At 39.2% G+C, this 20,605-nt stretch overlaps 1 protein-coding gene across 1 annotated transcript in view; it reads left to right on the forward strand.

Annotated features, from left to right (window-relative positions):
* The first annotated feature begins 933 nt into the window (after positions 1 to 933).
* Positions 934 to 20,605, forward strand: part of lck (LCK proto-oncogene, Src family tyrosine kinase) — a 130,143-nt gene continuing 110,471 nt past the window's right edge. The window contains exon 1 of the mRNA XM_048558350.2: positions 934 to 1,121. The gene's annotated coding sequence lies outside the window, so the exon portion shown is untranslated. The remainder of the gene's footprint in view (positions 1,122 to 20,605) is intronic.

A 20,605-nucleotide genomic window follows, 5' to 3' on the forward strand; every position in this document is an offset into this window, starting at 1 on the left:
GGACATTTGTAAGTAGCATTCAATGGTAGAAGCGATGACAGCTGCCCCATACAGGCTGAGCAGTGTCAATGGGAATGATTGATTTGACTGCAACACAGAGAAGCCAGTGGAATTAGGCGAGGAAGATGTTTATGTCTGGGACTAGTGCAGGGACAAACTTGAACCATTTATTTACAATAATCAAATTGTTACCAAGTTTTAACAACAGAATATTATTTGGCCATTTTGTAATCTTTGGTGAAAGGGCTATTAACATGAGAAAGATATTTTCAGATCATCTTTCTTAGCAATGTTTTGACACACTTCTGGAGCAAGTGGGACTTGAACCCAACCCTTCTGGCTCAGAGATAGGGGCATGACCACTGTACCCCAAAAGCCTTTCTTGTTACCATTAGGAAAGGCAGCAATTTCCAACTTACACATGCGGGTTGATATCAAGTCCAACTGATGCACCAATGATGGTTCATCTGCATTGCTGAAGGCTCCAGCCTCACAGCAGAGCAGCTGCATGATATCTTACTACTTACTGCTTCATTTTGGGGACTTTTGTTTCGAAGGATTCCCAGTTTCCAAGGCAGTTTTACCTGTGGGTTGATGACTCTTGGAAACAGGCTTGAGGTTTCTCCATCTCATAGCAGCTGGTCATTTCTCTTACACCATGGCACGATTGTTCCTCGAAAAAACAAGCTGTTTTCAATGTATAGTGCATGAAGTAACTTTCAATTGAACTTAATTCTGCTATTGAAACCAACACACCTGCAATGAGGAACCCGAGAGATCAGTCTTAACAGCCTTCTCCATTTCTCTGCTGTTGCTCAATTCGACAGGAAGTGGTCGGTTGCCTTTTGCTGGCTGTGGAGATGAGATGATTTGTCAGAGAAGACAAAGAATCTCTGAGGTAAATGCCACGTTTGATCACAAGGTGCTGAACGATGAAACAACAACAATGTGTGTGGAACAGATCAATTAATTCAATGGGTTTACTTCATTGAGATTGGGTTTGTACAATTTCATCTTGCCTCAAAATCCAACCAGTTTGAACAAAAGGAATACCAACATTTTCACCGTCTTGAGTTAATAATACCATGCACGGGAGATAAAGTTTACAACCAAACAAAAAGGTAAGTTGAAAGTTTTTAAAGAGCTTCTGCAGTATCTTATACATCATTCTTTACAGCTCTGGAACATGTTGCTATCAAAATTATTTTCAATATCATGTGAAGATATATTTTCCTCTTTGTGGATGGCATAGATTTGTATTTTGAAGTAAGTTTGCTTCTAATGCTCCCTGGAGTTCAGGACAGTTGAGTAGCTTGGAAACTGTTGCACAATCAAAATGATATATCCCTGGATAAACTGATTGTATTTCATTATAAAACTGAAATACTGTTTAATGTCTACTGTGTGAGAATATGATTTTCTGCATAATTCTAACTCCTTCAAGCCACTGGATCAATATATTGTAGCAAATCCAAATACCATATTTTAAAATGTGTGGCAGTAAGCTATGCACCCTAACTGCTTACTTCAGGTTAACTGGGAGATATTTAAAAACAAAATATACATTATTTAAGACTTCCTTTTCTGTTAAGTTTATAACTATAACTCTCAAGTGTCCTGTTTTAACTGATTTCCTACTGATTTTCTGGTCATACAGTAAGCATTGAAAAGAATTCTGTTTGTTTATGGAATGGAGAAGTTTATTTACAGCAATCGCTAATATTCTGTTCTGGGTGGGATACTGTTTTACTGCTGAGTTATTCATTCTCACCACTCAAATATAAAATTCCTTTTTAGCGAGAGTCTGGGCATGATAAATGCCTTCTTAAATAACGTGCATTTATATAAGATAATTTACATGAATTTTTTTTTAATAATTATTAGGCATAGTGGAGAGTATGCTTGCACAGCCAGAAACAGCTCTAACATAACTGTGGATGTGACCACATGGATGTTCAGCGTGAATTCATTGTTGTTTGTCTTGCCCGAGAGCAGATTCTGGATTCATTCTCTGTTGATGCTTCATCCTGAATTGTCTTCTTGGTGGATCCTTTTCTTGGTGGTTTGTCATTGTCACCCATTCCCGGGGCAGGACGAAGAGGCCGGTCCTAAGCCAACTCAGCATTGGAATTAAACCTATGCAGCTGCTGTTATTTTACAGCACACACCGGCCATCTCGACAACAGAGCTAACCAGCCCCAATTCAACATAACATCCTCTTTCATATAGATCAGGGATAGAGAAAAAATGAAAATATGTTGGCATTTTGTGACTGGAAAAACATCTAGTTCTTCAAAATGCTAATGATATAATTGATGGTACCACACATTTTCAATTTATACATCCACAAGATTTTATCCCCAGGACAACCAGTAATTGCAAAATGGGCGTCATACTTATAAAATAAAGAAAATGAATAATTGTAACTTCTTTTACCACTGTTTGTTCCACATGATTTTTCTTGACTATCCACGAGGATGTATTTGTCTTGTGTCTCAATACAAAGTTCACACAATCCCAGTGTAGTATCCATTTGATAGGGATGAATATATCTGAGCCAACGAGCAACAAAATCAAATGTGAGATCTTGATCCAAAAACTGAACAGTGAGAAGGTACTCTCTTTAAAGCTGAGGACATTACAATTCTGTTAAATGAGTCCATTGCTTCTATTAATTTTTTTCCATTTTTCAAAGGCTTTAAGCGCAGGAGATTTCATTGAAACTGCCACAGCTTAGATTCACCATGGCCTGTACCTAGTTAGATTGAGTAATCTGAGCCAGCCCAGTTCAGTTCTAGAATTGATTTTAGTTTATATTCACTAAGACTTTGTCCATATTCTTTCAGCTAAGATTGTATTGTGGAGTTCTGCTGCATTGAACAATTGGAAATTCGCTTCTGATCTTTACTGCAATGACTTCCAACAAAACACACTTGCTGTGATTAAATAGTTTTGGAAGGAAAATGAGAATTGCAAATAAAAAGCATTCTAAAGTTCAACATTAAAAGGAATTTTATTATAGTATTGCTTCATGGTACATAATCTCAATAAATGGTTATATTCTTATAATAAAATAAAGAAAGTAGGGGTGGAGGTTAGATAGACCTCAGGTTTAGGATACAAGTTCAGCACAATATCATGGGTCGAAGGCCTTGTACTGTTCTATGTTCTATGTTCTATATTTTAAGGCGGATGCTGGACGTCTGAAACAGAAACAGAAAATGCAGGATAAACTCGGCAGGGTTGGCAGCATCTGTGGAGAATAAGCAGGATTAACATTTAGAGTCCAGAGGCCCTTCTTCAGAGGAAAAAGGATCTTCATTGAAGGGCCACTGGGCTCTGCTTTCTCTGCACAGACGTGGCCAGCCCTGCTGAGTTTCTCTGGATTTGCTTTATATAGGGAAAAAATCCCATAGCAAGTCATAAAACAAAACTTGACACCAATCTAAAGAATGAAATATTTGGGTAGACAGCTAAAATCTTCGATAAAATAATACATTTTAAGATGCATTGTGAATGAGAAATAGAGATGGAGCGGTATGAAGTGAGAATTCCAGCACTTAGGGTCTTGAGGCAGCTTGGGCTACAGCTGTCAGTGTAGGGCAGAGGGAGAAAGGGATGTACAATAATCCAGAATTGATGAAACATTGAGTGTTTGGAGGGCTTTGGGGCTTCAAGTGGTTAAAAAGCTCGGGAGGCTTGAGATCATGGAAAATTTGATCTTATTAAAATTGAGGCATTGTTAGATTACGAGCCAATGTAGATTAATGAGCGTTAAAGATAATACATGTGAAGAACTTGGTCTGAGTAAGAATACAGACAGCAGAGTTTTGGATGAACTCAAGTTTGTGGAAAGTGGAAATTGAGAGGCAAACCAGAAAATCATTGAAAGTATTGAGTCTGGAGCAGTTAGGCATGGTAGAGGTTGTTAATGGCAAGTGGTGGGAGGCAGGGTGGAGACAGCAAATAAATTTCTACAAAATTCTGTTCAATATTATAAAATAAAATTAGGAAACTGAACCATAAACTAATCATCCTTGCTCAGCTCTTTGGCATTATGATACAATTTTAATTTTGATGCATATCACAAGATTATTTCTACATGACTTACGAGTAAAATTTCATATAGTGTCTGTAATTTGTAATTTAATACTTTTAGCACTGAATTGCACATGTAAATCATAAAGTTGGAATGTTACTGTTTAACTGGAAAAATATGAAATAGCATTTAATGACACCTTAATATGAATGTGCCTTTGAAATATTAATTCATTAACATTATTTATCTCTTTAAAATGGTTTCACTGCTTTCAGCTCCCATTTTCTAATTTTCAAATTGTTTAGACAAGGTAAACAAACAAATGATGGATGTTCCCAATGACCAGGGAGTCCAGAACCAGGTCTAAGGGTACAGAGTGGGCCATTTAGGACTGAGATGAGGAGAATCTTCTTCACCCAGAGAGTGATGAGCCTGTGGAATTCTCAGCCACAGAAAGTAGTTGAGGACAAAATATTGAGTATTTTCAAGAAAGAATTAGATACAATTCTTCGGATTTAAGGGATCAAAGGGTATGGGGAGAAATGGGAACAGGGGACTGAGTTGAGTGATCAGCCATGATCATATTGAATGGTGGAGCAGGCTCGAAGGGCCGAATGGCCTACTCCTGCTCTTGTTTTCTATAATTCTATATAACCCTCATTTGTTATCAATAAATTAATAAGTGCAATAAAAAATTATTGCAAATAGCAAAGTATGTGGAAACTAATCATTGCAAGAATGGAAAAGCGAAGCAGTTTTACCAAAGAAGCATTCATTTCAGTATCTCCTTGAATTCGGGTAAAGTTTGAGTTCCAAACACCACACTTTAATGTTTGCACATGAATACCATGCTAATTGACAATTACTCAACATCAGTTCGATTTCTTGATGAAACTAGAAACTTTTACTCTTCAGCAAATATATAAATGGTTGCTGATTATGACCATACTTCGCACATCTTGTCCTCTCTGGGTATATGTGTCTGAAATGCTCTGATTTGGACTTTGGTTTTGATGGACTGAGGCCATTTCAGGCCATGTTGAAGCTGCGCTCATGTCTGACATGTCTGACAAAGAAAGACTGAATGCAAAGCTACAGACAAACCAATGCAAAAGGATGCTGAAATCAGCAAAGACACATTGCAACTTTATCTTTCATTATCAGCTTTTCTAAAACAAAATCTTTGTAAAATCCAACATATTCTCAGAAAATTTTCACAGCAAAATCGGTGAATTCTAGTCAAGATTAGGAGTTAAGTTGCTAAAATATAAAATGTCATGTGGAGGGTGTTTTTTTTTATAAAACAGACAATTTCTTTGCTCAATCATGCAGTAAATAGGATTACAACATGTCTAACTACAGTTGAATGAATATTACAATTTTCCATTTAATACTGACCATCAGAGTAAATGCATTCTGAGAGCAATTTAACCACTGTGACAGAAAGAAGGTGGAAACTTACTTCATCTTCAGTGCAGAAATAATTTGGTGTCGACGTGCAAATATCCATGATGCATGTTTCCCTTCTTACAGTACTATGGACGAACTAATGTTGGGGGTGTCATTATATAAAGAATTGTACGTTTCATGCCGATTATTTTTACTTTAAAGTTGAATTTTTTGTTTGCTTCACTGTATTCAGTATTTGATAGAAATTTAGCAGCAACAATTAAGTATCAAACAGGCAATGTTTTCAGTGTTAGTTAAATGTTGCACCAAGGGAGGTCAGTATATTTGAATTCCAAAAGGATTTACATTTTTAAAAATGTCAATATCATTTCCCATTACAGCCACAGCAACGATATTCTAATGAGCAAGATGAGGTAGATTCTTTTTCTAATTACTGTGAATGAGAGGAAAATTTCCATTAGTCTAGCATTGTGTTAGTTCAAAAATCATTCAGGATTGTATGGAGCAGCTAAACACACAACACTCTTTAAATAAACTAAATTGAAATGCAATCTTTTTATACATTGCACTGCTACTGCACACTTGATATCTAAGCATTTCTTTACATTTATCTAATGATTGATGCATTGCGAAAAATGATGTATTTGATATAAGGTTGGTTTACTTGCATTGGTTTGAGGGCTTGGTCTAGCTCTGTCTACTAGGTCAAGTCCATCAGATTTGGACATGCACATACCTCATCTACAAGATGGAGTGTATTTTACTGGAATACTGGTTATCGAGTTAACTAACCCTTCCTGCAACCTAAGCATGCCTGCAGTCATCCAGAACATATGCATTTAAAATGAGTGTTTAAATCGAAAGAATTTCTCTGGTGGATGTTTAAACTCAACTGTTTCAAAATGTTCCCTGCTTCGTTTCAAAAAGTGAGCAACATTTATTGCTAATGCATGATAATTTCCTTTGTACACTTTGTAATTTATCTAATTTGTTTGGATATAAGATTGAAGTAGAGCACATTATGTTTCTTGCCTGAAAGTACCTTCTATGTTGCTTCTTACTCCGAGTTGTTATATCTCCCTTTAAGTTGATTTGTAATCAGTTACTGGCATTTATTGAATTCTTTACAAATGAGCGAGATTTAACACAATGGCCATTTGATATTTTTCAGGTAGAATTTCGTTCATTAACTATTGCCCTAACTTGTTCAGTCTAAGTTGGCAGTAAGGAGTTGTTTTGATGGAACGTACAAAGGCTCTGTGGTTTGTGAATTATCTCCATTGAAGTTGAGATACACCCAGCTAAAGCCAGTCACTAAATCTATAGATTATTCCACAGAACCTGGCTAAACAAAAGAAAATCTCAGATCCAATCTTCCATTCAATAGTGAGAAAAATATTAAATCCAATCTGATTGGCATTGTAAAGGATTGGGAGCTGTCTCACTGCCGAACCTTGTAATTTGAGATAAACCTGAAACGTGTATCTAAATGGAACCTGGTGATTATTGAAACCAGGAATTATTGTGAAAGAAAAGCAGATTAAGCAGGAACTATCCCTTATGAAAACTCTGCTTCATTTCTTTATAAACACACAACATACGGGTAGAAATATTGTCACAACACTACATGGTGTCACTCACGCAAACGTGGTCTGCCAACTCTTCCTTCCCCAAAAACATACTTCTGAAGATGATACATGTTCCAGTTTATTTTCTAATAACAAGAATCTAATCACAGTTTATTAAATGGTCAAGGCAGCCAGAATATACAAGCTTCAAAAAAAGGGCCCATATAGTCATCTGCTTATCAGAATGAGCACCAAATTATTCACCAAACTCTTTGAATTGATAAAAATTCTCAGAACACCTAAGCAATATTTCAGTGCAATTAAGTAGTCATGTGATGTGTTATAGTTCACAATTAAATGGATTCCAGTTACAATTTAAATGAGATAATCTTCCAAATGACCATGAGACCATGCAATTCTGAAGTTACAGGTAAATAGCACTGTGAAAGGCTTCTGTTTAATCTGACATTTTGGCATTCTTCAAACAGAACAGGTTAGCATTCTCGCAGCGATCTTTATTTTAAATGTATTGGTTCTTTGTTACCATGTGCTGCCATTTGAACATTTGAAAGGTAATAGATTCAAGGTAAATAGAATTTGGCAAACTGACTGATATGGAGAATCCTCAGGGCCTTAATTCCAATTGCACCAACACCTCAATCCATTTGAAATGGACTGTGCAGTGAAATGATTGAAGGTATTGGCGTGCAAACTGTTTATATGCTACATTAAAATTGTGTCTCAAGATACCTCACTTAGGCATGGGATACCATATTTGACTGAGGTCTCTACTAGAAGTCTAGTTCACCCATGTTTCTGAGAGCATTTAAAATTTTTGCAAAGATTTGTAGCTTGGGCTGTGAGTGAGGTTGTTGACCTGATCGCCGAGCTGGCTTGATTTTGTTCAGATGTTTCATGACCATGCAAGTTGACATCAACAGTGAGGCCTCCGATGAAGCAATGTTATTCTATTCCACTTGGAATTTATATTGTCCGGTCCGTCATGGTGAGCAGTGTCATTTCCAGCTTTGGTCTGTAAGGTTTGTATATGGGGTCCAATTCTATACGTTTGATTGCATTGCGATTTGAGAACCATGCCTCTAGGAATTCTCATGTGTGTCTATGTTTGGCTTGGGCTACTGTGCTAATGTTGTCCCAGTTAAACTCATGGCCTTCATTGTTCCCAAGTGTACTGATGTTAAGGAAAGTTTGTTGTGCCGTTTTGCTGCTAGCTGATGTTCATGTACTCTGAGATAACAAAGTGTGGAGCTGGATGAACGCAGCAGGCCAAGCAGCATCTTAGGAGCACAAAAGCTGATGTTTCGGGCCTAGACCCTTAATCAGAAAAAAATTTGTACTCTGTTCATGTCATCTGATGGCTAGTTTCCTTCCTGTCTGTCCAGTGTAATGTAAATTCCAGTGTAAATTCCAAGCGGAGTAGAACAACACTGCTTCATTGGAGTCGGCATTTCTGGGAGCACTCTGAGATTCATCCTTACATCCCCTGAGTCCTCAGAACATTCACTACAAACAAAATTGACCACATATAAACATAAATATTGGCAATGTCAATTATGTGTTAATTACCTTTGAATTAATTTATTTTAAAACCTTTCTTAAGTGAATAATTGTAATGTTTACCTTCAGCAAATTTGTCATTTTCCATTGTCTGCTGGTCCCCAGGCAGAATTTGTATTCTGAGGTTCCTAACTGATTAAAAAAAAACTTCTTTTCAAACTATCTATTTTCAAGTGATGGGTCAATGTCAAAATCCCAGTTTATATTTTGAACCAGAATCTCCTCGACACAGATGTTTCTACCAAACCAAAAAACTGAATTCCAAAACACAGTGGTAATCCGATGGGATAGTTGGGAGTTCTCTTGCTTGAAACAATCAAGTAAGTCTTTATCATGAAAAAAGTCGCCATCAAAATAGCAAAATTACTCACTAAGTTAAAATGATGAATCAAATTTTGCTCAAGGACACAAGATTCCCAATTTTATTCAGTTTACTGATGTTAAAGTGAGATGCATGTTTATGGCATGGAACAAAGTCAGAGTGAGAGTCACTGTTAGATATTTCTTAGCATTTCAGCACCACTTTTGGTGATCTTCAGCAGGGCTGGGCGTTGAACCACTGCACAGATTTAGAACATAGAACATAGAACATAGAACATTACAGCACAGTACAGGCCCTTCGGCCCTCAATGTTGTGCCGATCCGTCATACCGATCTCAAGCCCATCTAACCTATACTATTCCATGTACGTCCATATGCTTATCCAATGATGACTTAAACGTACCTAAGGTTGGCGAATCTACTACCGTTGCAGGCGAAGTGTTCCATTCCCTTACTACTCTGAGTAAAGAAACTACCTCTGACATCAGTCCTATATCTTTCACCCCTCAATTTAAAGCTATGCCCCCTCGTGCTCACCGTCACCATCCTAGGAAAAAGGCTCTCCCTATCCACCCTATCTAACCCTCTGATTATTTTATATGTTCCAATTAAGTCACCTCTCTTTACTTCTGATCCCAGAAATTTTCTAGTCCTGCTGTAATTTCCAATTTTACACACAGGCCCCACTCCATCAGTGCAGCCTTATAAATTCAAGGCCAACATTTTAGAAAGGAAATCGTGCAAAATCATCATTCTCAGCCCACTGCATGGCCTTTTTAGTCTTTAAATTGAAAATGTCACTCTGTCGCTCATAGCAACATCGAATACAGGTTAGCAAGAACTGCAGATGCTGAGGTTAAAGGTTAAACAGGTGACCCTCACACTGATTATTACAGTGATACAAATAATTGAATGCTGTTCAGCTGGGATACTATTCATGTAGCATATACTGTATATCAGCCTATGTACGGATGAATTGTCGTCTAGCTCTCTCTTTTATTGAGTGGGCAGTCTCAGAGGTGTTTGCAGACAGATGGGCATCACTGAGTGGTTGCTAAAAAATTTCCCACGCACAAGGAACCACTCTGATGCTTCAATATTCAAACAAGGAAAACAATGATGACTCAGACAAACAAATATTAACTCGTCTCCAAATTTATTGAAATAGCTGCCTCTTGGACAAAACATTTTAATCAGGAAACTTCAATGAAACCTTTTGTTTGTTTGAGCAAGAAAAGTGAGTCATTTTCAAAAAGACTGGAAAACAATAATATGGAGACAGGATATCAGGGACCTTGCATGTTCTTTAAACATGAACTGATCCAAAACTCTACACACATCGCAACATTCACCCTTAACATGCTGACCACATTGGCTCCCAGCCCAGCAATGTATCAATTTTTAAGTTTTTATCTCTGATTTCAAATCTCTGTTTGGTCTCAATCCTCCCTATCTCTGCATCTTCCTTCAGACTAAATCCCTCCAAGATATCGACCCTCCTCCAATTCTGTCTCGTTGTAAATCAGTAGTTTAATTGCTGTACCATTGGCAGATGTGCCACAGGTGGCTAGGATTCCTTTTTGGACACTCAACTGATCTTTTTGTGTTTTATTATGATCAGGTAAGGAAGGACAAAATCAGCTGCCCTCATTTTAACCCCTCTCAATTGGTCGCAACAAGTTCATTTAGCAGTTGGCTCCATAGACACCGATTAAGTCTGAATTAACTAGATTAAACTGAAGGGGTCAATGCAAACAAAAATAGAAATAGTTGGTAAAACTCAGCAGATCTGGCATCATCAGTGGAGAGAAAGCAGAGTTAATGTTTCAGGCCCAGTAAACCCCTCCTCGGAATATCCAGCAGTTCCTACATCAACAATTCTTTCACAGTCAAAATTTGAGTAAAAGATAAAGGAAATTTAACACTGAAACTAAAATAAAAATGTAACATCAAACATACACACTGGCAAAGGTAAAAAGGTTGTAAATGCAGAGCGTGGTGTAGACAAGGAAAATTAAAGTTACATAATTCAGAACTCCTTAGTCTATGAGGTGTGACCGTGAAGCCAGCGTCCGCAACTTTTTACTGTTGTGTAATTTTCCTGAACAGTGGTAAAACGTGTCGAATTCTAGAATTCTTCTTGTGGTAGTGCCTTTGCTAAAATAACACGGTGAGGTGCTGAAAATGTTAAGGTACGGACCACTAATAGTGAACAATGAGGTGAAACTATTCATCGATAGTTGATGAGAGGCTTGCGCTACAAGTACACCTATACCTCCTCAAGTCCAAAATAATCCTTTCAGCTTCAGATTCCATCCCCTTGGTCATTCTGTGATTAAATATCATAATGTTGTCACTCAACAGCCAGCTCCCCCATTGAATTCATGAGTGAATGTGCCAGCCACTCACACATAACAGAAGGCCATATTGACGTGACAATGATGGTTTTACTGGCTCCTGTGTGATGACAATACAGCAAGCTATTTTGGAAGAAGAGAAAGTTTTGGAGGGTGGAGTAGACCATGGCAGAAAGATCGAGGCATGTCCTGCAATTTCAAAGACCCACTAGAATTTGCTTACTGAAGAGTGTCAGTGCCCCCATAATGTTCTTCACTTCCCAAAGCCTGTCCATCAGCTAAAAGGCACAATACTCCCCACTTGCCTGGATGAGTGCAGCCCCAATAACACTCAAGAAGCTTGACACCATCCAGGACAAAGCAGCCGCTTGGTTGGCACAATATTCACCCAATTCAGCATTCACTCCCTTCACCACCAACGCACAGTGGCAGTACCGTATATGAGTTTTAAGATGTTTTGTAGCAACTTACCAAAGCCATTTCAATAAAACCTCCCACACCCACTATCTCTACCAGCCAGATCGACAAGGGCAGTATGTACATGGGAACACCACCACCTGCAAATTCCTTTCCAAGCCACTCACCATCCTGATTTGGAAATATATCACTGCTTTATCACTGTTGCCGGGTCAAAATCTTGGACCCCCCTTCCTAATAGTGTTATGGGTCAGCTTATACCCCAAGGACTGCAGCAGTTCAAGATACAGTCTCACTACAACTTTCTCTAAGGCGATAGGGTGGGTATAAAATGTTAGCCTTGTCAAAAATGCCCACTCCAGATGGAAAAGTATTCTTTTTAAAAATGAGTAAGAGTTGTGAAAACTCAATATTAACTGCACACCGTACATTTCACATCCATCGTGAAGCACAGAGAGAGCCGCTCCCATTGCCACCCAAACATGTAGCTATTGGAGTACATCATGAGCTGGGACAGCAACTGCTCTGCTCAGGACTATAAGAAACTAGAGAATGTTGAGTGCACTGCCCAGACCATCATGGAAGCCAACTTTCCATCCGTAGACTCTATTCACACTTCTTGCTGCTGCAGAAAGCCAGCCAGCATCATCAAAGATATCTCCCACCCCGGTAATGGTCTCCCTCCAACCTCTTCCATCAGGCAGAAGGTACAGAAGCCTGAACACATGCACCACCAGGTTAAAGTACAGCATCTTCCCTGCTGGTTTAGACTGCTGAATGGACCTCTTCAAACCTAATGTTGATCTTGTTTTGTGTACCTCCTGTGCAGCTGTACCCTGTATGCCTCACTCAGTTGAAACATTCTATGATCTTTATGTCCTTGTTTATGATGATCTACCTATACTGCTCACAAAACAAAACTTTTTGCTATACTTAGCTACATGTGACAACAATAAATCAAATGAAATCAAAAATCGAAAGAACTGGCCATTATGAGCAATTGTTAGTGACTCGGTCAGCGGAAAGCAATAACCACACATTGAACATGATAGATAATGAGACCAGCTAATGATGGCAGCTTTTCAAAACATTTCTCTCTGTCCATTTTCAAGTCTACCTAATTCTAAAAAGATTGTAATCGATAGGTTTGGATCAAACTCTTGTTTACTGTTGTTTCTTGCATAAGCATGATTTGACCAAGAAGCCTTTTTTTAAATTCATTCATGGGCATATATGGGCATTGCTGGCTGGGCCAACGTTTATTGCTGGTCCCTAGTTCCTCTTGAGAAGATAGTGGTGGGCTGCCTTTTTGAACCACCACAGCCCATTTGATGTAGGCAGATCCATGATGCTATTAGAGACAGAATGTTATGAGAAACAGAATGGTACCAACTCAAACTTCCAGATGGTGGTGTTCCCAGATATCTGCTGGCCTTGTCCTTCTGCCAAGTGATCATGGGTTCGGAAGGTGCTGTCTGAGGATCTTTAGTGAATTTCTGCAGTACATTTTCTAAAGGGTACACATTGCTCCTGCTGAGTGTCGATTGTGGAGGGAGTGGATGTGGTGTCAATAAAGCGAGCTGCTTTGTCCTCGGTAACTGAAAGATATTGACAGGTTAAGTAAGTGAGCAAAATGCTGGTAAGTGGAATATAATGTGTAAAGATGTGAAGTTGCTTATTTCAAAGGGAGAACAAAACAACAGAGCATCATTCAAACAGCGAAAAACTGCAGACAGCTGCAACACAAAGGAACTCTGAGGTCATGTGCATGAAACACAGAAAGTTAACATACAGGGGCAGCAGGTTATCAGCAAGGCAAATGGAATGTTGGCTCTTATTTCAAGGGGGTTGGAGTGTAAGAGTAGGGAAGATTTATTGCAACTGTACAAGGCACTGCTGAGACCTCACCTGGAGTACTGTGACCAGTTTGGTTCCTTATTTAAGAAAATTAATTTATTAGTCTTCCATTTCATTGGTGGGCAGCACAGGGTGGCATGATGGCTCAGTGGTTAGCATTACTACCTCATGGCACCAGGGACTGGGTTGAATTCAACCCCTTGGGCGACTATCTGTGTGGCATTTGCACATTCTCCCTGTCTCTGCGTGGGTTTCCTCCAGGTGCTCCAGTTTCCTTGTGCAGGTTAGATAGATTGGTCATGGGAAATGGAGGGCTACAGGGATAGGGTGTGTATCTGGATGGGATGCTCTTTGGAGGGTTGGTGCAGGCTCAATGGACCAAATGGCCTGCATCTACACTGCAGACATTCTATAATTGAAGACAGTTCAGTAAAGGTTCACTGATGACCCCTAGTATGGAGGGATTGCCTAATGAGCAATGGCTGAAGAGCCACCTACCTTCTGCATTTAAAACAGATTTTTTTCCTTGTTACCATCAATTCTGAAGAATGGAACACTGGACCTGAAACATTTACTCTGATTTTTCTCCACAGATGCTGCCTGACCTGCTGAGCCTTTTCAGCAATTTCTGGTTTTGATTTTGATTTCCAGTACCCACAGTTCTTTCATTTTTTTAAAGAGGTTGGGACTCTACTCTGTGGGATTTAGAAAAATGAGAGGTGATCTCATTGAAACATATCAGATTCTTAAGGGGCCTGACAGAGTAAAAGCTGACAGGATGTTTCCCCTCATGAGAGTGTCTTGGACCAGAAGGCATAGTCTCAGAATAAAGGGGCAGCTGTGTAAGGCTGAAAAAAAGGAGGAATTTCTTCTGTTCAAGAGTTGAGAGTCTCTGGAATGCCTTAACCCAGAGAGCATGGGGCACAGTCCTTGTGGATATTTAAGGCTGATCGGTCGGGAAATCAAGGGCTTCAGGGGAAACAAAGGTGGATGTGAGGAATGTCAGAACCTATTGAAAGATGGAGCAGGCTGGAGGGGCCAAATACCCTTCTCCTGCTCCTTTTTCTTATGGTCTTAAGGGTGGTGTCAAGCTTCTTGGCAGTTGTTGGAGCTGCACCCATCCAAGTAAGTGGGGAGTATTCCATCACACTCCTGACCCGTGTCTTGTAGATAGTGGACAGGCTTTGGGGAATCAGGAGGTGAGTTACTTGCCGCAGGATTCTTGGTCCCTGACCTTCTCTTGTATCCACAACATTTGTGTCTCTGACTGGGTTCAGTGTTCCTAGATGCGTTGTTTTAACTTGTCACCCTGAATTCTATTCACCCAGGGGATAGTGTGCATTAAATTCCACATTGCATTAGGAAACACTTGGATAGGACAACTTAGAATCCTACTGATAGATAAAAAGGCAGTGATGATCTATTTAAAAATTAGTGTGATTTTGCTGACAAGTTAAATGTTCTTTATTAATTACGAACCCTAAATTAATCTCAGCAATATTGGGTGACATATAACTGATTTAAAAGATTAGCTGGCCTGGTTGATTGGACTGTATTCCCTTTTGAATATTGTCTGACAAACATATAGAGTTGTTGTGTGGGAGAAGGTTTCTTTTCAAGAAAAATAACAAAAGGAGACATAAAGGTATCTTTACGCGTGGGAGAGACCAAAGCTGGGGATCAAAAATATCAAATGGCCATTTATATATTAAATGGACAATTCAGTGAATTCAGCTTTTCTAGACAGCAGTGAGAATATAAAATTACTGACAATGACCATGGACCTTTCGAGTGGATTGAGTTATTGGGAATGTCAGTACATACATGACGGAGAAGTTTCGTTATGCTGATACTGTTTCAAGAGCAGCAGAGGAAGGAGACACCTGAGGCATAAACACCACCATGGAACTGACTGGCCAAAGGGCCTGTATTTGGGCTATATGAATCAATTTGTTACTTATTGCAGGGCCTCTTGAAATCTTCATTCTGCATGACTAATCTTCAGGCAGTGTACTTTAATTGGGGAGGTATTTTCTAAACAAAATGTTCAGAGATATTATTAAACAAACCAGAAGGTCTGGTAGCATCTGTGGAGAGGGAAACAGAGTTAATGATTCAAATCTGTTTTTCTTGTTTCACCTCTACAGGATCCACGTTTCTTAGTTTTATGCTTTCATACACCTTGGGAGTTGTCCTCCTGGCTCAGAGGTAGGGACATTACCAAAGTGCCTCAAGACACCACATTAATTAGGGATTCAACTCTTCCATGTAGGAGCCAGCTGAAGGAGGGTTTGTTGTTTGTAGTTGCATGATGTGAAACCTATGTCTCAGTAAAGGCTTCAGTGCATGAAGATTTAGCTGTAGTCCCAGCCATCGGCTCCCTGGCCACCTGAGTCAGAAAAACAAAGTTCAGGGAGCCTCAGTTAATTTTGTTCTAGCTACGTCATGTCCTCAACTGATGGAGTAGGTCTGACAGAAAACCTTCTGACTTTAAGGAACCAGCACTATCACTGAGCCCAGCTGGCAGCTGTGTACTCTGAATACCTTCCCATACTGTCTTACAGCCTAAGATGAATCTCAGCCGTTAATATATCCTTTTCTCTGTATTATCCCTTTAAAAGCTTTGAATTCAAAATGAAGCAATTGAAGGCATCTGCCACATAGAAACATATGAACAAGGAACAACTGCAGGCCACTCGGCCCTTCCAGCCTGCTCTACCCTTTAATAGGATTATGGCTGATCTGATTTTAACATCAATCCTAAATTCCTGCATATCCTTGATGATCTTTCCTCCTGTTGGTCATCGAGCATCTATCTACCTCTGCCTTAAACATATTTAGATTCTGCAACCACTGTTTTTAGAGGAAGGAAATCCCAAAGATTCACAGCCCTCTGACAAATATTTTTTTACTTATCTTTGTTTAAAATGGGTTGCCCGCTTATTTTTAAACACTGACTCCCTCATTCTAGATTCTGCCCCCCAAAAAAAGCGTCCTTTCAATATCCACCCAGTGAAGTCCTCTCAGGATCTTAGAAGTTTCAATTAAATTACCTCTAACTCTTCTAAACTCTAGAGGATATGGGCCCAGCCTGTCTAGCCTTTCTTCATAGAGGTCATCTAGCACTTTCTTTCTTTCATTTTGAAATTAAGGATAGAGTAGGTTAGTTGGGGTTGATACTTGTCAGCAAACTGAACTATAAGCAATGTTTGAGCTATTCTTTAAATACACTGATTCCCTTCCGTCTAATCACATGCAAAAACAACTTAAACACGGCTTTCTCCAAACAGAATGAACATTTCCTTAAAGATAACTTAGTGTGGAGCTGGAGGAACACAGCAGGTCAGGCAGCATCAGAGGAGCAGGAAAGTTGATGTTTCAGGTTGGGACCCTTCTTCATTTCCTTAAAGATCGACTTAACATTAGTTGTTCAAGTGTTTCATGTGAATAATTACAAGTGAAGTGATCAAAACTAAACTTATGATGGCAATTATTTAAATTGCGAGAGACTCCAAAAAAGTACAGTGCCAAGGAATCTGGGTGTTCTTGCGCATGGAACACAAAAAGTTAGCACGCAGATGCAACAAGTAACCAAAAAGGCGAATTGAATTTTGCCCTTTATTGCTAGGGAATGGAGTTTTTAAAAAGTAAACTTGTTACTAATTGGGTGCTAGTGAGGCCGCAGCTGGAGTACTACATACTTTGGTTTCCACTTTTAAAAAAAGCATGTACAGGGATCAGACGCTGTTCAAAATTCAACAAATAAGAAGCTTGACACCCTCCAGGGCAAACCCACCCGCTTGATTGGCATTGCAGATTCAAACATCCATTCCCTCCACCACTGACGCTCAGTAGCAGCAGTATGTACTATCCACAAAGGGATTGCAAAAATTCACCAAAGATCCTTAGACAGCACCTTCCAAACCCATGGTCACTTCCATCCAGAAGGACAAGAACGGCAGATACATGGGAACACCACTATCCTCAAGTTCCCCTCACCATCCTGACTTGGAAATATATCGCCATTCCTCCAATGTTGCTGAGTCAAAATCCTGAGATGTCTTCCCTAACAGTATTGTGGGTCTATTACGGCACAAGTACAGCAGTCATTCAGGAAGGAAGTTCACCACCACCTTCTCAAGGGGCAATTAGGGATGGGCAACACATGGTAGCCCAGCCAGTGATTTTCAGGTCTCACCAGTGATTCATGGGGATGGAGGGTTAGTTTATAGAGAATGGCTAAACTGATTAGGATTTTATTCATTAGGGATTAGAAGAATGAGGAGGTGATTTTATTGAACTAGGGGAGATAGTTACAGAATAAAAGTACACTCATTTAAAACTGAGATGCAAAGATATTTCTTCTCTCAGTGGGTAATGAATGTCTAAAATTCTCTGCCCCAGTGCAGAGTGTAGAGGCTAGATCAATGAACATATGTTACGAGGGGGCAGATAGGTTTTTGAAACATTGCGTGGGTTTAGGCCAAAGATGAATAGGCACGAAAGAGGAGTTCAGGCCTCGCCAGACCAGCCAATGATCTTGTAAAACGGCAGGACAGGCTGGAGGGACTGAATGGCCTATTCCTTCTCCAGCTTCTTATATTTTTATGTAACTATAATACAGTATTTACTTAACACCTCTACAAAGTTCAGCATTTGACATAATTTTTAATCTAGAAGCTTTTCATTGACTAAGTATTGTTTAGATCCTGAAATGACACTGAGGCACATTAGTATACAACTGTTTAACACATTAGCCTGAATGTTTGCCTTGCCATTGGAGCTGCTTTATAAATGGGTTTGCTAAGTTGGCGTTTAGGAATCTCAGAAGATCATATTAGTTATTTGAATATTTTATATTGGAACGGAAAAGGTATAATAGTATTAAATAGTAAATTTATATGATCCAGTTTAAATAAATATACCACATTTTTAGTCTAGTTTGCCCACATAACTGGATAATAACTAATTGCTTTAAATTGGATTTGTGTAGGACTTTAGAATATGTTAATTTGTTTTTGTCAAGCTTTGCTAAAATTACTAAGAGGTAGCCACTCAAGTTTTTTTTAAAGAAACTCAAACGATTTAACCAATTGTCTCTCGAACCTATTGGGAACTAACAGAATGAAAAGTAGTCATAATATGAGGAACTGGTAATACTCAGGTCTTTTGTTTCAAACTCCATTGTGAGTTTGGGTATTTTTGGCAGAACATCCTGCAAGATGTTCACTGCCAAATTAGGACTAATATTAGATGTAGAAATTGGCAAGGAAACTATGAAACATTGGACAGGATGGAGAATATTGCAAACAAATTTTGATCAGATTAGATTTGTATTTTTGATAGTTCCTGATCTATTACTTGAATTTTGAATTTCCAAAGCAAAAGGTGCAAATGAGACAACCAGCAGCTTATGTGTTGTGGGATTAAGTTTCCTATGACTTTATTTACAAGCAGGTTGACTAGCATTTCTCTTTGTAATATCTCATCTGTTATCTCACAATAATATCTCCCACACAGCTGAAATATTCCATTTCACCCTTCCACTGATTGCTGTGTATAATTGCTGACTCACAGAAATTGTATTTGCTTGGTCTCTAACACAAATGAAATCAAGTTTGGTTGCTAAGCACTTGAATACCTGTTACATTTAATGCAGCTATTTTTCCTCTACAAAGCACATCATCCAATAAACATGAGCATCATGACCATGAATTGCTCCCAGGAAAATTACAAATAGAATATCCAATTAGGTTACTAATGTCTAAAATGCTCCACCAAAGAGTCAGACTAAATTTGAGATTTTCATAGCTTTTTTTTTTCTTTTTATGCCCCATCCTACTTGTTAAGGCCTCTTCACTGAGCTTTCAGGTGAAGATTTTCTTTCTTGGGGTAGGGAGGCCTAGAACAACTAATAGCAATTCACTTACTTCTTGAATTGAAGTCAGTTTTAAGATTGAACATTTAGACCCTTTGGAAATGCTAATTAACACAGACGCTACTGTAATTTCATGGAGAAACGTGTTACTGTTGGCAAAGAATAGCTAAAGTGAAAGCCACTGGCTTTTCCTGTGATTTGTATGGTTACTATACCATCTTTCGTGGCCGTTGCAGACTTGGTCCTTTCTATAAGCTCTGCGTTGTAGTCCTAATGGATGAGAGTTCATGCAATATTGGCCTCATATGAACAGGACATTTTTAAACTGTATCAGACATTCTTTCAGTATCACAGAATCAAAATCCTGGAACTCCCACCCCACCGACACTCTGCACATGGTCTGCAGCAGTTCAGGAAGGCAGCTCACCGCAACCCTCTCAAGGGCAATAAGGGAAGAACAGTGAAATTTTAAAGTTGGAAAAATTTGTTAGCACTAAACCTGCATTTTATATCACATAGATAGCGATCTTATAACATCTCCCTGTGTTTGGTAATGAAGGAGGATGGTATAGTCCAACACCAGGTACCAGCTGCATTGCCCAGCCTATTACTTCATTCACAAATTATGCACATTGGCTGCCCAAAGAACTGACCCTGCCTCAAAATGCTCTAGCACAGTGACTCTACTCATCTAACTAAACAATTCTGAGGAAATAATGGACGAAAGAAAGGAGCAAAACAGTAGCAGTGCATGATAGAGATTGTAATTGTGTGTGTGTGAGAGAGAGTGAGAGAGAGTGAGAGAGAGTGAGAGAGAGTGAGAGAGAGTGAGAGAGAGTGAGAGAGAGTGAGAGAGAGTGAGAGAGAGTGAGAGAGAGTGAGAGAGAGTGAGAGAGAGTGAGAGAGAGTGAGAGAGAGTGAGAGAGAGTGAGAGAGAGTGAGAGAGAGTGAGAGAGAGTGAGAGAGTGAGAGAGTGAGAGAGTGAGAGAGTGAGAGAGTGAGAGAGTGAGAGAGTGAGAGAGTGAGAGAGTGAGAGAGAGTGAGAGAGAGTGAGAGAGAGTGAGAGAGAGTGAGAGAGAGTGAGAGAGAGTGAGAGAGAGTGAGAGAGAGTGAGAGAGAGAGAGAGAGAGAGAGAGAGAGAGAGTGAGAGAGAGTGAGAGAGTGAGAGAGTGAGAGAGTG

This window comes from Stegostoma tigrinum, chromosome 24 (assembly GCF_030684315.1).
Source record: "Stegostoma tigrinum isolate sSteTig4 chromosome 24, sSteTig4.hap1, whole genome shotgun sequence".
In the NCBI taxonomy this organism is placed as follows: domain Eukaryota; kingdom Metazoa; phylum Chordata; class Chondrichthyes; order Orectolobiformes; family Stegostomatidae; genus Stegostoma; species Stegostoma tigrinum.